Source organism: Rhinopithecus roxellana, chromosome 1 (genome assembly GCF_007565055.1).
Source record: "Rhinopithecus roxellana isolate Shanxi Qingling chromosome 1, ASM756505v1, whole genome shotgun sequence".
NCBI classification, from domain to species: domain Eukaryota; kingdom Metazoa; phylum Chordata; class Mammalia; order Primates; family Cercopithecidae; genus Rhinopithecus; species Rhinopithecus roxellana.
In genome coordinates this window covers 157,079,006-157,091,444 of record NC_044549.1, presented here as the reverse complement: position 1 = coordinate 157,091,444, position 12,439 = coordinate 157,079,006, and the positions used below count along the sequence as shown (strand labels likewise).

The 12,439-nt window shown below is 37.4% G+C and overlaps 1 pseudogene; it reads left to right on the top strand.

The window, feature by feature from the left end:
* Window positions 1-452: 452 nt before the first annotated feature.
* On the top strand, window positions 453-812 carry LOC104653636 (annotated as a pseudogene).
* The last annotated feature ends 11,627 nt before the right edge of the window (window positions 813-12,439 follow it).

Here is a 12,439-nt window from a genome sequence, read left to right as displayed (position 1 = left end):
TCAACCTTTACTAGTTCTATGCCCTTGGGTAAGTTGTCAGTCTCTTTACTTTCAGGTCCCTTACCTCTAAAGTGGGATAATAATATTACTTTCTTCATAGGATTGTAATTTTCTTGCTAAGCTCAGAGCAGGTTGCCTATAAGCCCTCAATATCAGTTATCTTTCAATAGTAGTATGATTCGAAGGTATAGATACTGATGGCATAATCTGGGAAAGAATAATTGAGTCCAACCACCTCTGCTGCAGACCTTGATTATCCCTTGATTATAAATACTGCTGCAGGGTTCTGTGCTTGTTCTGCTTGCCTCCTCTTGGCTCAGTTCTCTGCAGGAAAACATGGATCCTCCCATGTCAGATTCTAATACATTTCTCAGTTCAACTGATATTGGGAAAGAGACCACTTTTTACAACATGCTAAGGTCTTAGATGCTGAATAAAGTAAGATAAAGAAAATGTATAGGGGTCCTTTCCATGCCAATAGCACTCACGCAAACACGGTGAATGTTCCTAAAACCCACTGGACTTTCTGTAAGAAGTGGGGCAAGTACCAACCCCATAAAGTAACACAGTACAAGAAGGGCAAGGATTCTCTGTAGGCCCAGGGAAAGTGGCGTTCTAACAGGAAGCAGAGTGGCTATGGTGGGCAGACTAAGTCGATTTTCTGGAAAAAGGCTAAAACTACAAAGATTGTGCTAAGGCTTGAGTGTATGGAACCCAACTGCAGATCTACAAGAATGCTGGCTATTAAAATATGCAAGCATTTTGAACTGGGAGGAAATAAGAAGAGAAAGGGCCAAGTGACCCAGTTCTAAGTGTCATCTTTTGTTTTATTACTGTATTAGTCCGTTTTCACACTGATGATAAAGACATATCTGAGACTGGGCAACTTACAAAAGAAAGGTTTAATTGAACTCACAGTTCCACGTGGCTGGGGAGGCCTCATGATCATGGTGGAAGGTAAGGGAGATGAGGATATGTATAATAGGTATAAACATACAGTTAAACAGAAAAAAAAATAAGTTACAATGTTTGATGGCAGAGTAGGATGACTAGAGTTGACAGCAATATATTGTATATTTCAAAATAGCTAAGAGGGGACTGCAAGTGTTTCCAACACATAAAAATAATAAATACTTGAAGTGATGGATATTCAAACAACCTGATTTGATCATTATACATTCTATGCATATAACAAAATACTAGATGTACCCCATAAAAATGTACAAACATATGTCGATAAAAAAGTGAGAGAAGGGCCAGATAGGTGCAGTGGCTCATGCCTGTCCCATCACTTTGGGAGTCCGAGGCAGGTGGATCACTACGTCAGGCACTGGAGACCAGTCTGGCCAACATAGTGAAACTGTCTCTACTAAAAAAAAAAAATAGAAAAATTAGCTGGGCATGGTGGTGGGCACCTGTAATTCCAGCTACTCGGGAGGCTGAGGCAGGAGAATCACTTGAACCTAAGAGGCAGAGGTTGCAGTAAGCCAAGATTGCAACAGTGCAAGACTCGGTCTCAAAAAAAAGAAAAAAAAGTGAGAGAAGACATTTATTATAGCACATATAACTAACAAATGGCTATGAATATGTAAGGAAGTTTTATAAATCAATAATAAAGTATAACTTATTTTTAATTGGCAAAATACTTAAATATTAACTTCATAAAAGAGAATACTAAAAATGCCATAAACATGAAAAGGTGGTCAATCTCATTCATCATTAAGGGAAGGCAAATTAAAAAGACAATGAGGCCGGGCGCGGTGGCTCAAACCTGTAATCCCAGCACTTTGGGAGGCCGAGGCGGGTGGATCACGAGGTCAGGAGATCGAGACCATCCTGGCTAACACGGTGAAACCCCGTCTTTACTAAAAAATACAAAAAACTAGCTGGGCGAGGTGGCGGGCGCCTGTAGTCCCAGCTACTCGGGAGGCTGAGGCAGGAGAATGGCGTAAACCCTGGAGGCGGAGCTTGCAGTGAGCTGAGATCCGGTCACTGCACTCCAGCCTGGGAGACCCAGCGAGACTCTGTCTCAAAAAAAAAAAAAAAAAAAGACAATGAGATACCATTATATTTTACTAGAATGGTAAAAATTTAAAAGACTGAGAACTTCAAGTGTTGCCAAAGATGTGGTACATTTTGAGGACTCATTCACAGCTGCTAGAAGTACAAATTGAAATTACTGCCTTAAAAAATTATTTAGTGTTACATACTAAAGTTTAATGTGCCTATACACTACAATTCTACTTCTGGTTAAATATAAATTTAGAAATAAAATGAAAATATACTATATAATATGTATATAAAATATATGCACTTTTGGATCAAAATGCTTGCATAAGAATTTTTATAGCAGTGTTTTTCATAATAGGCAAAATTTGAAATTTGAATATGGCTCAAAGTCCATCAAGTCTAAATAAGTCAATAAATCATGATATATATTTATACAGTCGAGTACTTTACATACAACAATGAAAATCAACATTTCACAGTTAGTTATACACAGAAACATGGATGAAACTCACAAAGAAACTGAATGAGCAAAAAAAGCCAATGCAATAGGCTGTTTTATATACAGGGGTTACCTCTAGGATAGAAATTTGCCTTTTCAGAAAAAGGGAAAAATGATGACCAGGAAGACCAAAAGGTAGCTTTTAAGGTTCTGGCACCCCATGTCTTTACCTAGTGGGAATTATATAGGGGTACTCATATTCTGATAGTAAATATGTGAGATTTTCCTGCATGTGTTATACTGCGGTAAAAACTTAAAACATACGGGGTTATTTAGTGGCCACAGAATCTCGGTTTGGGAAGATGAAAAATTTCTTGAGATAGATAGTGGCAATGGTTGCACAACAATGTGAATGTACTTAATGTCCCTGAACTGTACACTAAAACGTGGTTAAAATAGTAGATTTTAAATTATTCATATTTTTATCACAATAACAAACTTTAAAAATAAAATAAATGCAAATGAAATCATGTAAGAAGAAAAGCTGTAAGATGACTCATGAACAGAGCATTGGTTAAAGCACAGAGGAGAGTATATCAACAGGCTTAGGTACCCCAGCAGACATTCTGTCATGTGGAGCAGTGTGGGGAATTACCAGAGAAGGCTGAGCAGATGTGTGTCATATTCCAAGGTAAATTCTGTTAACTCTGTGAAACTGGTAGTGATATGTAAAATTAACATGTAATACACAAGTTTAATCAAAGTAAGAATCAAGAGTTTACCAAATCCCAAAGCAGTTTTTATTTTGTGAAAACAAAAACAAGCAGACAACGATATGAGAATCTAGGAGCTTTTAGCTGATTGCTGTGTCCGGTAAGAAAGATGTGGGAGGCAGAGGGCTCTGAGATATACAGTTAGGGAGGTGTCTTTGACTATATCTAACCCTGAGCTCCTAGACCAGATTTCAGAAACCAGAAGAAATAGGATTGGTGATTGGACATTAATTTTTGTGTACATCTCAACTAGTGAGATAATAAGAACCTAATCACAGTAATTTCTAGGATTAAAACATCGCCATCACTCAAAATTTACAATAGATGCACAGCACAGTCAACTTGATAAAGCAAAGTGTCAATTTTGTATATATACATGAATAAATAATTACAAAAATGAATTCTTAGGGATGTTTGCTGCTGATCTCAGTGGAACAGCCTAGCTCAGGACATTGAATTTCTGAATTCAATGCACCTGACTCTGGATTTCCTTCAGCGCTAAGCCCACTTCCACAACTTTTATATTTCAAGTCGAGTGTTTCATAGTACTTGTATTTTGTGTCTGTTTCATTTGTTTTGCTTGTTAATTGATTTTTCATTTATTTGGTTATTATTTATCCAGACTCATTGAATTACGAATGGTGCTAATGGCATTTAAAGATGAAAGACATCAGAAACTACGCCACAGAACACTTACATCCTGGTAAGTTACATCCAAACAAGCCATTACTATAACCACGAAGTAAGTCTCCCCACATCACACTTTCTTTTCAAATGTTCTCCTTGCTATCCCTACAGGATACCTCTTGCATTCCATTTTTTTCTAATATCTTTCCTTACACTTCATTCTTCGTTTCTCTGCTCACCGGCACTCACACTGACTTTGAATACAAGTTTAGAATTGGTCTCATGAGCTGATAATGAGAATGTATTTCCTCTCCTGTTTTAAATAACATTGTTTCCAGCTGAATTATCTCTTTCAGTTTGTGTATACATCCTGAGAGATCATTGCCTAAAGAAAAATGACAAGTGGAGTATGTTCTCATGATGTCTATGGAGCAGCAGCTTTTCAGTGAACATGGAAACTTGATAGTTTTAATCCCAGAGGAAAATAAGAACTAGGCAGAGACAGTAGTGGTGCATTAGACAATAAAAAATATTGAGAAGATCTGGAAACAAACAGAGAAATAGATATACTTTTAAGTTTGATTCCTAATCCAACAAACATTGCCAGGAAATAGCACAGATTAGAATTGGAAGGTACGCCTGATAGTAGGGCACATTGCTGGACAGAGAGGAATGCATTGGCTGTTGGAATTTTTGTTTGCTTTTTCTGTCTGTGATCACAAGGGCTCATGATGCCAGAAGCTCCCAACAACAAATAATGATTCCTGTTGACCATGGTCTGTGTTGCAATTTCCACACTTACTTGTCCATAGCATGAGCTAAGTCAATTATTCATAGCATCAGCAACTTGGCTTCCCCCATTTCCAGGATGCTTCTTCAACATTCTAATTGTAAAATGTGAACACCTAAATGCTGACATATGATATATTACATAAGAATCAACTGTCTCTAACTCTCCAAATTGACCCTTCAAGGGAACAGAGAGGCTAACTTAAAAAACAAACAAACAAAAAAAAAACTAGTTTTCCAGGGTCACCACCTCCCAAAAGACAAAATAGAACAAAGCAAAGTCAAAACGACTTCACTCTGTATTAAAATACAAGCAGTTATGAAATTTTAACAACTGTAGACATTAAAATTGCTCTCCGGTAGATTTCCACCTGTTTATCCCTACTGCCAGTGTTCCAGTACAAGCCCTCATCATCACATTCTGGATTGTGACTGCCACTGCTGGCTAACTCTTCTCCCAACCTCCAATTCAAATTAATGGAGTGGACGCTCCACAATAGATCTGATCATCCATGGCTTCCCATTGTCATGGGGATTGCATTCAAATTCTTCCATGTAGAATACAAAGCCTGTCACCATCAGGTCCCAAACAATCTTTTCTCCTCTGTCCAGAACTTCCCCCAGCTTGCCCCAGATTTCCTGTGCTCTTCATGTGCTAACTTCTGAAGATCTCCTATTGTGCTGCCTTTATTCAAGCAGTTTCCCCTTCCAGGAACTCCTTTCATGTTAACAGCCATTTGTGTTGTGTATTTTAAAACTGGATTCTGCGGTTGCCCTCTTCCAATAAGTTATTATGTATTTTTATTTTCCCATCCTAAGGCTTCCATGATCTGATCCCTACCTACATCTCCCCTCTAGAACTCCCTCTTTTCTTCTTCTTCCGAGGTCTCTATTCTCTATGGGCTGATTCTTCCTTTTCTCCTGGTACATTTCTCTTATTCCTGTCTCAGGCTTCTGCCTATAAACCATTACTGTATGTGAATCTTGCCTCCATGGTCACTCCTAGATAGGTTAGGACTCCCTGCCAACGTTCTGACTTATCACACATTAGTTCTTTATTCACACATATTCACTTTCTATGTAAATGGGTAATTGTTTTAGCTAGACTGAAATCTCCCTGAGGTCAGGGGTAGTGACCTGTTTGTCCTTTGCCTACATCTACAATGTACTAACTGTTCACTGTTTGTTGAAAGACCTCAATATAATAATGAAATAAATACAACTTTAAATAAATATAAAATATATATTAATCATAATAAAAATAATAAAAGTACATTATAGAATAATTACAAACTGTCAAACCATCATCATTTTCTCCACTAAATGAAATGACTTATCCAAGAGAATGTGTCTTCATAAAACATCATAATTTGAGAATATTTTTAACTAATTGGAGAAAAGGCACGTTTTCATTTCTTAAATATCTGAATTGTATACTATTAGGAGGTTTTATTTCTTTTGAATTCACACAATCTCATGTGTAAGTGTTCTTTGAGGTTACTATGTTTAAAGTATACAATAAGAAAAATTTAAATTAATTTTCTTGTTTATGTATAAATTTTTTGCTAAAGCATTTATAGTAGTATTATCTAATACATTAAACTATCTCCTTAAAATATTATTGGCTATCAAATACTTTGAAACAAAATAATATAAAAAGCAAAGCATAAAATCAAATACTTTCCCTGAAATTCCATGGATTCCAATGAAAGGAATGTCAGTTGGGATATTTTTATTATGTTTAAGCTTCTAATATTATCAGTTACATTTTAGCCAGTTCACACAACCCTAATGTTGATTGAAAATTGCCACGTGCCCTACATATTTCTCATGTGAACACATTTATCACATCTTTTTTAAAGGGGAAGATTTGTCAAGTTAGAAAAGTCTTTAGTATTATTGTTACAGCTATGATTTTGGGGTACACTGCTGTGGGCAAACAATAATGACGGTCACTGAATCAAATCTGGACTTTGGGCAGAAGGCTCAGGGGTATTATGGTGCCCATTCTCTCAGCATATTGTGAAAAGAAATTCTTGGGTTTGGGCATAGCTGAATATACTGTGGAACTGCACTCCACTCAAAGAATCTATTCTGTTCTTTTTCCTAAGACAGATATGACAGCAACACTGCACCTTACACTTGGGTGCCAAGTGATCTGAGATCAGATTGTTTAGCAGAGTGCTAAGAATTGCCAGGCTTCAAGCAGTCCATGTAGAAAATGTGAGGGCTCTGGTCCTGTAGAACTTGAGTTTGGGCACAGCTCTTCCCTCTGGGAGAAGACCAAAACATTCATATGAGGCAACCTGGGGGAGCCCTGAAGTAACTCATTAGAAATTCTGGCTGCCATCTCCATGCACACCTTCTCTATTCACAGGCTCTTATTTTCATGATGACTGAGTTGACACTGAGTCCAAAATATATTTTTCTTTCTCTCTAAGGCACTGAATATAGAATGGCCTGGAAACTTGACTTGTTAACCACAAATCAAAGGAGAAATTAATCTTTCAGTGATAATTGGGTGAATATAAGAACACAGAAAAAAAGGCAAGGCAACTATTCTTTCTGTGAACACCTGCTCATGCCTGTTAAATCATCTATCCCTACAATGCCTCTGTGAAGTAGATGTTACTAGTCCTCTTATAAAACTAGAAAAACTCCTTAACACTAGAAAAAGGAGAATCAGTATGCTGAATAAATGACCCAAGACTTCACTGCTTCTGAAAGGCAGTCTTGTCTGAATCCAGATACCATTTGTCGGGGCAGATTTTCTGTGATTCTCTTCGGAGTTACTATAAACACAAAACAGTTTGTTATATAACTATACAAACTGCATGAGTCAGTGATTTTGTGTTATCTGCAGGCCCAAGATACTGTGTCCGTTACTTTCTTTTTTCATTCCTACTCCATGTAATCCTCCACTTGAGTAGATTTGCTCAAATTCTAATTAAACCAAAAATCGGAGTTTTTCCAAGTTTCTTTAATTGATGAAATCCATTTAAAAAGTAAAGTCTAAGTCAGAAATCCACGATATATAAATGACCACAGAGAAACTGCTTTGATTGAACTTGGGGTGGGAGATCCATAGCCCCACCTTCTACTCAAATATAAATAAGGTGTCCCTGAACATTTTTTTGAATACTGAAGTTTCATGGACCATGCAATTTGAAAGCCACTGCTTTCATCAGAAAGTTTGCTATAGAAAACAAGTGTCATGTCTAGCCTTGAGTTTTCTGGTTATCTTTCTCTGTCTTGGACAGAGAAGGCCATTCCCAGCAGGGGAAGTGATGGTGGCTCACAATCTGTTGAGCTGCAGCAGCAGCAAATGAAGGACAGCATTTTTCTAAAGTTTTAACTCACAAAATGAGAAAAATTACCTCATTACCCCAGAGGCCTGTTACTGCAACTCAATTGTATGGTATACAAATGTTTATGTCATAAAAGTTATGCTTTCTATATATCATGTTGGAAATTCAACTACCCTCACCCTTACAGTAAACTCCTATGACATTGTGTGGATTTGCAGTTGGAGTCCATTTGTCTTTCTGATCCATTAATAGTGCATTTATCATCAAATGAACTTAAAATGATTTGCTGCTGTTTGCTTTCAACAGTGTGGATAACCAAGGCATTGACATTGACTGGTGAATTTCACTATAGGGCAGAGATTATGAGTGTACAGGAGGCTGGTACAGATTTAATGAAAAAGGAGAATAACAGATTCAGGAGAAGGTAGAAATCAGAACAAAATGCAATCACTGAAAAATTTACCCTTTGTTATAGTGCTTCTGCAAATATGAGGTTACAAACACAGCTCCTCTTTCTGACATTGACAAGGAGTTTACATCGTTACCTACAAGTGTTTACATTGTTCCTGCATCAATAGATTTTACTTACTGATTTGTCCCCAGAGCCTAAAGTGAAAATGAATATTATGCTTGTCTTTATTGTTGGGTGGTAAGAAAAGGAAGGTTTGTGTTAAAACCAGTGTTGCCTTGGCCTCAATTTGTCATTTAAAATATGGTAAAGATATTCAGCTGCTTCAATTCAATGGGTTAATCAGATAGTCATTTCAGAGACTGTAATATCAGACATCAACTCTCTATGGGCTCCTTCAGCCATTACACCTATACAATCACTTCTACCTTTAAAACAATCAATAGTAACAACAATAACAAAAAGTGACTTTTCTGTTCCTTCTAGGCATTATCCAGTTTCTGCTTTCAAAGCCAAACAATAAGCCATCTCCTAACTCAATCTCTACATTACCAGCTTCATTCTGGATTCTAAAACTTGACTTTCCTTAAGGCTCTAATCTAATTCTCCCCTTTCAAAGAGCAGTGAGCACTACCTCAGAAACTCCATGTTGTGTCTCAAGATTTCAGGCTGTTTGGGGTGGCCCTGAACTTGCCCAGAATTCATTGAGTTACCTTAGAAGTATCCATGAAAGAGAGAGGAGACTGTCTTCAAGCAGTAAGTGTGACCAAACCATTAATTCTAAGTGGAAAATAGGAAGAGCAGTAAAACTCTGGGGAGGAGCAATGAGAAGGAAAACTGGGGTCCAGATGTGGAATTTCTCCATTTTTTATAAAGAAACTAATCCACACTAATATAAGCAAGGAGTAAGCATTGCCACAGAATTTCCTAATTTCTGCAGCCTTCAGCTTATGACAGTCTTAGGATTCCAAGAGGTAATCTTAGGATCTGATCTTCTAAAACTGCCTTTGTGAAAACTGTAACAGTGAGAAAATGATGACAGTGAAGGAGATCTGTTGAGCTGCTGCAGCAGCAAATGAAGGACAGCATTTTAACCAACTCCATCTTGCCTTTTACCTCTAAACTGCCTTTGGTCATTCCTGGACATGGGCCAAGTTAATTTTGGGATAAATGTTTATAGTTTAAGTGAAAACAGGCCTTCCAAAAATTAAACCACATTTTTAAAACAATGAAAGTCCATCAGGTTAGGAAGATGAGAGGGGTCTGAATTCTGCAAAGACATAGGAATAAATGATTACCAGTCACTGTTTTGGAGGTCACAAGATTTGCAACTTCCCCAATTACTCCTATAAATAACAACACTATTATAGAACCTTTGGCCTATTGGCCTTTTAAGATGTCTTTTCAGACTTTCACATTTCTGACTAATGGATAACTCCACCCAGATCAGAGACTGCTCGATAACCCTTACTTGGAAGTGGATGCAGAGCATGAGAACTGTTTTCTACACACCTATATTTGGATTCCTCACCAATAAGCATTCCCCATTCTTTAACCCCTAGCCCACCAAACTATCCTTGAAAAACCCTAGCCTCCAAATTTTCAAAGAGGCTAATTTTAGTAATAATAAAACTTCTGGTCTCCATTTAGATGGCTCTATGTGTATTAAACTCTTTATTGCTGTATTAGTCTGTTTATATGCTGCTGATAAAGACACATCTGAGACTGAGCAATTTACCAAAGAAAGAGGTTTAATGGACTTACAGTTCCATGTGGCTAGAGAGGCCTCACAATGATGGCAGAAGGCGAAAGTTACCTCTTATTTGGTGGTGGCAAAGGAGACAGCTTGTGCAGAAAAACTCCCATTTTTAAAACCATTGAATCCTATGAGACTTATTCCCTATCACAAGGACAGCACAGGAAAGACCTGCCCCCATGATTCAGTTACCTCCCATAACACATAGGAATTCAAGATGGGTCCCTCCCATAACACATAGGAATTCAAGATGAGATTTGGGTAGAGACACAACCATACCATATCAATTACAACTCCCCTAGCTTGATAAATCAACTGTTTCTTGATAGCAGGCCCAAAGAACCCATTAACTAGTTAGATATCTGGGGGCTCATCCAGGATAGCCCTTGTGGCTACCTGCCTGTGGCTTGGCAAACCCTCACTAGCAAAGGATCTGAAGGCCAGCCCAAGCAGCCACCTAGTGGGAAATGGATACACTGCCCACGTCCACTGGGTTTGTTTCAGTCTGTCCTCATCTGCCACCACTGGTGGTTCAAGTCAGGGGAACTATTGGAATCATACTTCAGACTTTTTGTTTACTTCCCAATAACTTAGATTATCCATTTTTCTTCATTAATGCATGAAGAAACTCCTCGCAGAAATTCCTTTCAGTTGGTGGGATGAATTTCCAATATCCCACACATTTTTCCGTAAATGTATTGTGATCGTGTCAATACAAACCTGATAATGTAATACAAACATGATAATGTAAATAAGCCTGCAGATGAATTTTTTTTAGAAATTCTATTTGGGATGAATCCCTCACTGCTCAGCTTCTCTCTAACCCTTATGATGAGGAAACAACACTGTGAGGAACCATCTTACTTAAGGAAAGTAAAAGCATTCATTGGCTGCCACAGTCAATGCCAACACTGAACTCTTTCACCCAGAAGAGAAGGTCAATGCTTTGACAGTTTCCACTTCTACTTCCTTGCATACCCACCCACCCAAGGTGCTCTCTGAAATAAAAATTCTGGTAAGGAAAGCATTTTCCCCCTCACCTTGTCTGAATCTACAATATCAAAAGAGGCACCCATGCAGAGCAACTCCCAGAATTAGACAAGACCCCTCTGTCTCAGGCAAACTCAACAGTGTGACAAAAATCACATAACTTTAGCATGATGGAGGGAGGAGTGCAACATACTCGCTCTTTCAGAAACAACAACAGAACTGCACAAAACTGTCAAAACCACTATTTCAGTGCTCTGAAAATTGGCCAAAGACATGAAACAAACACAGACACATATATTCATTAAACTATTTAACTTCTCAGAAGGACACAGCATCTTTTTCCCATACCATCCCAGCCTCAACTATTTCTCAGTGTGGTCTTTCAACCAGGGCAGGGATTGGTGCCTTTATACAAAAGGACCAAGAAAGATCCCTCAGCCCTTCTAAAATTGAGGTTCTAACAAAAAGACAGCTGTCCATGAACAAGGAAACAGGCCTTCACCAGACACCAGCTGTGCTGGAGCCTTGATTTCAGTCTTCTGGCCTCCAGAACTGTGAGAAATAAATTTCCATTGTTTCTAAGTCACTCAGTCTATGATATTTTGTCATAGCAGCTCTAACAGACTAAGATACCCTTCGTGAATCTGGAGAAAAGCTATTAAGATAGGTCTTATTCAAAAGACTCTAAATTAATAGACATATTAATTTTTAAAGTATTATAAAGCTCCGTTAATTTTAAAAAGGATTATAGAATAGGAATTCAAGAATAGCACTGTCCGATATAACTTTCTTCAATTATGAAAATACATAGCTGTGCGGTTTGATACATTGGCTGCTATTCACATGTGGCTTTTGAGTACTTAAAATGTGGCAAGTATGACCAAGAAATTGAATTTTTTATTATATTTCATTTTTAATTAATTAAAATTAAAATAGCCATATTTGCCTAGTGGCTACCTTGTAAGACAGCACAAATCTAGACAAAGACTAAATATATATTATAATTGGGTTTATGGAAAATGGATATTCAAAAAAAATGGAGAAGGAAGGGATAATTGTCACAAACTATGGAATACTTTTTAAGGCTTTCCACTTAAAAAATGCAAATTAAGGTAATGTGATACTATTTTTACTGAATTAAATTGGCAAAAGAAAATAAATTACCCATTATTAAGCAAATTGTTTTCTAATGTATAGAAGAATGTGGAAACGTGATCTTTAAGACACTGCTAATTGCAGTATCAAGGAATCTAGTTTCTGGAAGAAAATTAGGTGTGCATATGAAATAATTTAAAATTGTGCTGATAGTTGACTCAGGAATTCCACTTGTAAGTAATG